Here is a 5,361-nt window from a genome sequence, read left to right as displayed (position 1 = left end):
TACATGACAAAGTTGTTGCAAAAGAAAGAAAAAGATAAGGCCAACCAGGGCAAAGAAAAAGTGAGCAGATATATAACATGTTAAAACTCTCTTCAGTCTACTCTGCGCTTCCTTATTTGTAATAAAAGTAGTTGCTTTTTCCTGGCAGAGTCTCTCTCCAATTTAACCCTAAATGTGCTCTGTACCTCTTTTGTGTTTTTATCTTTATCATCCAGTCACTTCTTGGCCTTTTGGCTAAGATCAAGTGTAGTACCTGTTCTTACCAGTTTAATATTTTTATCACCCAGTGTACAATAACAAGGCCAAACCCTTATTTATAACAATTTTACTGCCATCCTTCACCAGGAAATATGAAGGATCCTCTGAAGGATCTTTAAGCACAAATCTGCATAATGGGGCAGTTGGTTCATTCGAAATTATAAATTGGCTCATTGATTGCCTTTGACAGAAAACTAAGAGAAAGGGGAATATGAGATTTAAAAAAAAAATGGAATTACATCAAAATTCCTTACATTTGAAAGAGTATGCTCCATTGCTGTTGCAGGCAAATACCAGTACAATGGCTTTTCAGTAGTTGACTGACAACAGACGGAAAGAATAGAAGAGACTGTTATTCGGCCTCAAGTTTTTATGTTTTTTCTCTTTGGACAATTATACTGTACTCACCCTTCCCAAAGGATTACCCATTTTAAGACCCCATATTCCATACAAGAAGTACACAGATGTAAGAGCATGTGAAGTTAAAAGAAGTACAGAATCTGGTACAGCTGGGGATAATTAGTAAAAAAAACAAGTTTTTGCCAAAAATAAAAGGAAGTTGGGTAGACAGAGTTTTCTTCAGCCAAGATTTGGGAGATCCATGGAAAGAGAACATATTTACAACCCCCATCTCTTTTCTTCCATCCCATGGAATCTAGCAAAAGAAATTCCATTGTATAAAACATCTTAACATCACCAACAATACTTACAGTTCAACTGAGATTCTCCTAATGAAACAGGGTTGATTCTAATAACATTTGAGATATCAATCATTTATGAGGCTCTATTTATCTTTTCAAGCCAATTCTGAAGCTTAAACATGTCATTTGAAATTCCAGAGCAGTCACTCCGAATGACTATATCCGTTTTAATCTTTTATTTTCTGTACCTGAATTCTAGCATGTGACAGTGTAAGATTACTGTTCTATAAGTACTATTTCAGTTAGTTTCCTATAGAAGCAAATGTTCTCCTGAGTTATAAATTTAATGAGATAATGATGCTTTCATAAAACTGAACTTATCAAGATTTCATCAAATTCAATAAATGATGATCAGCATCTGCTCTGAATCAGGCAGATGGATATCAAGGGATGTAGAACTTGCTTAGAATCGATTCCTACCTGCTCTCACGTCCCTTGCAGATTAGCTAACAAGACACAGACTGTGTTTTTTCCTAATGATTAAAATGTTCCCTGGGTTAGGAATGCTGTGCATTAGATGTTGTCTGAGCTTTATATCTACCTTCCGATGGGATATTTTACCAATTGATGGACTCAAAATATTTCTAATTGCATATTTCCTTTCTGTTGCCATTGAAGAAGTGTGCACATATTGAGGAAATTAATTAATAGTAATGAGGATAACCAGTTGAACATAATTATGTATATATAAATCAGAATATTTTTAAAGATTTAAGTAAGTCAAAAGAAGTTATGCCCAATCTTTTCATGAGCCAAAAGAAACTGAATTTGCTCTTGTGAAGTCAACTTAGCTTAAATGTATTTTTCATTTAATCCATTTGCTACTCATTAAACTACCAATGTATATTGACCCCGAAGTTTGAAATTGCATTAAATTATGATGTCTGGGTCAAGAGCTTGGTCCTTGATTTTTCTTTAAAACTGGAACTGTACCCTAGATATGCAAACTTTAAAATTCACAAGAGGATATTCTCACCAGTTCAGCAGAGGTTAATGAATAGTTATAAGTCTGCACCTAAGTGTAAGGTAAGGAAATGCAAGTTTTTTGTAATGTTTCCATTTTGAATTTTACCCTTTCTTTCTTGACATCCTTCTCTTCCTCTACACTGTTATCTCCTTGATTTCTAAATACTTCCTCTTCCTTTTTGATGCATTCTTCCTGCTAAGTCTTAATGTTGACATTAAGCCTAGACCTGAGACTTGTTCTTCCCTTAATCTTCAAGAATCAGGAGAAGAATATACAAAGATTTATTTAATGTTGATTTAGTGAGCTACTTACATATGTCCTCAGGGCATTCAAACTTTGTAGCCATTTCAATAATTTAACACAGGAGCCGAAACAATTCTCTAATTCTGTATCTACAATATACTTGAATATGTGAAGAAAGCATTTCAATACCCAACACCATTTTTACAAATTTTTAAAGCATTTTTTAGAACATTGTTGGTTATAATTTCAAGAAAATTATTGTCAGAGAAAAAAAATCAGTGCATCTTACTCCAAGAGTGATGTTGGACAGACTCCATTAATTCCACTTTCTTAAAATATTAAGAAAAGAATATTTACATCTCATTAATATTCTCTTTGAATAAAATTACAGAGGTCTTCAAACTTATACAAAGATTAGAACAATTGCCATTGTCTTCAAAAAAATATCTGAAAGTGTCTATTTTGTGCTAACCAACTTGGAAGTTTCCAAACCAAGATGTGAAATCTACAAATGCTTTTTTTTAAATAAAAGTTGTGATTTAAGAACATTTAGTTCTAGGTATGTTTCAAATATATTCTATAATCAAAACTCTAGGACAAAAATCAAGGGTCTCTCATTTAAATTTCCAACAGGATCACACCTGACAATTGACATTTATTCTATTTAAAGTTCACTCATAGAACATTCCAACATCGAATACTGCTTGCTATTGGAAAAATTCCTTCCTTTCTAATGTAGCAAGTGTTCAGCTCTGACACATGCATGGCAAAGACATCCAGGTTGCACAATGATCCAAACCCTCGCCAATTCCTTGGCAGAGGACTCTTGAAACTTTACGTGCTCCCATGGAACTTGGCCTCTGCCATGTTGTTTAAAACCACACAGTCCTGACTAACTGCATTCCAACACTAAAGAACAACTCTGATTCCAGGTAATCACTCATCACTCAGGTCTTTCTCTTATCACCATCATTTGTCCAAAATAGAGACCCTCTGTCCTTTGGTGCCTCATACTGTCAGGGACAAGTTTCAGATTGACACCCCTCATAGCGCTTTAGACTCTTAGATCTTTAGTCTTTTTGCATGTTTCTCCTCCTATTCTGGATGCTTATCTTTATTAGTTAAGTTAATGTGACCAAGAGAATATTTGAATTTCTCTCAATATAACTGACAGTTTCCCGATAGGAATTATTAGTAGTTAAACACATTTCTTCATCTGCTCTCGTTGTTAGAAGGAAGGAGTTGGCCATTGTTTATAAAGCAATCTGGCTGTTCCTTTAGTAAAATCAGCCCACGTCAACTTCTGGTTCATCACTTATAATACATAAATGACATTATAGTTGTGTTATGATGGACCTTAGTATCTTCTGAAGTTGACATTTATAAGTAATTCTCCTTTAAGGGAAAGGGTAAAATATATAAACTCATTTTTAATATTATTTATAAAAATATAAACATAATGCCCCACCCTAGTGAAAGGTTGACCAGAATTTTCCCTACCCTTTATCTTGAGAGGTGGAATCTAATTCCTTTCCCCTTGAACCTGGGGTGTCCCATTAAGGACTTGTTTGATCAACATAATGCATTAGAAGAGACATCCTTAGACTTCTGAAGCTAGCTCAGAAGAAGCCTCAAAGCTTTCACTAAACTTTGTAGAATACTGGTTCTTAGATTTTTGAGATGCCATGTAAGAAGTTGCACTATTCTGACATCTGCTGTTAAAGAAATGGAGAATGCTGAAATCACCTGGAGAGAGAGAGAGAGAGAGAGAGAGAGAGAGAGAGAGAAGGGTGGGAGGGATCCAAACAGCTTCAGCAGTTCCAGCCCTTAGGGATTTGAATCATCTCAGCTGAAGTTCCAAACATTAGGATCAGATATGAGCTGTCTTTACTTAACCTTGAACAAACTGCAGATTCATAAACAAAATCTGTAATTGCTATTTTGAGCCACTGAAGTTTTATTTCTGGGGGATGGAATGTTATGCAGTACTGGAGAACCAAAACATCTTTTGTTATCAACTACTGGTTATATGAATTTGAAATCATGAGAGTTGTTGGAGAGTTTCTTTATCTTCCCCACGTAATAATATAATTGGAGCCATTATGAAGCCAAATTATGAAGCAGGCAAAACTTGAGTCTGTCACATCTTCTGTCTCAAATGTATATGTTTTCCACCTATGACCTTTCCTACCTTCTCTTCAGTTTCATAGAGACCTAATGTTCCCCATGGATTGCTTCTTCCTGACTTTTCCAGACAGATCCTGCACTAAGAAAATGTACTCTTAAATGTATCTATTTTTGTTCATTTGTAGTTGTGACTGGTAATTCCTACTTCTTGTTGCTTGTATTTTTTTGTCATTTTCTTTTCTTACCACTTCTGTATCAGTCCTAAACTACATTAGTCATTCTCTACCCTGCATCCAGGAGTCGTTCTGAAATGTAGATCCCATCACTAACTTCCTTCCCAACCCTTCCTCTTTCATGTATCATATATCTGCCACTGTACGTACACACACACACACACACACACACACACACACACACACACAGACACACACACACACAGAATGACCTTCATTCAGAGAATGACCGTTCTTCAAAAAATGACCTAAACTTAAAGTATTCTAGGTAGTACTTAAAGAATGTGTCCCTAATTTCTCTTCCATGTCTTACTTTCTCACCAATACCTTTAACTCAGCTGGTGTCCTAATGCCGGGAAATAATTAATAGCTCCTCAAATGTAATGTGTACAGTCTTCTTTAGATGTCTACAAAGATTCCTTTCTTCAGTTTCTCTATTCTATAGAACTCATTGGATCTCTTTGCCTTTCCTCACATTTTTTTACTTCCAATTTTCTGCTGTCCCTCAGTAAAAATAACTATTGAAATAACGACTTCCTGAACTCCTCTATCTTAACATTGATTATGTGATCTTTCTATTTAATTTCATAGAAACTATAGACATCTCTATAATAATTCCCATATTACTATTTAATTGTTGGTGTCTCCTAAACATCTAAGTCCTTGTAGAGAGATTTATTCACCATCCTTTAGAACCCCATTGTACCCTGGACAGAATGGGCAACAAAACGTTTGTTGGATGGGTAAATTTGTAAATGAATGATTATTTTTTTAAGTTTACTTATTTATTTTGTGAGAGTGAGAAAGAGAGAGAACAGGGAGGGGAAGAGAG

The 5,361-nt window shown here is 35.0% G+C and overlaps 1 pseudogene; it reads left to right on the top strand.

The window, feature by feature from the left end:
- Nucleotides 1–214: 214 nt before the first annotated feature.
- On the top strand, nt 215–340 carry LOC122230904 (annotated as a pseudogene).
- Nucleotides 341–5,361: the final 5,021 nt, after the last annotated feature.

Source organism: Panthera tigris, chromosome C2 (assembly GCF_018350195.1).
Source record: "Panthera tigris isolate Pti1 chromosome C2, P.tigris_Pti1_mat1.1, whole genome shotgun sequence".
NCBI classification, from domain to species: Eukaryota; Metazoa; Chordata; class Mammalia; order Carnivora; family Felidae; genus Panthera; species Panthera tigris.
The sequence above is the reverse complement of the archived record's forward strand: the minus strand, read 5'-3'. Positions and strand labels throughout refer to the sequence as shown.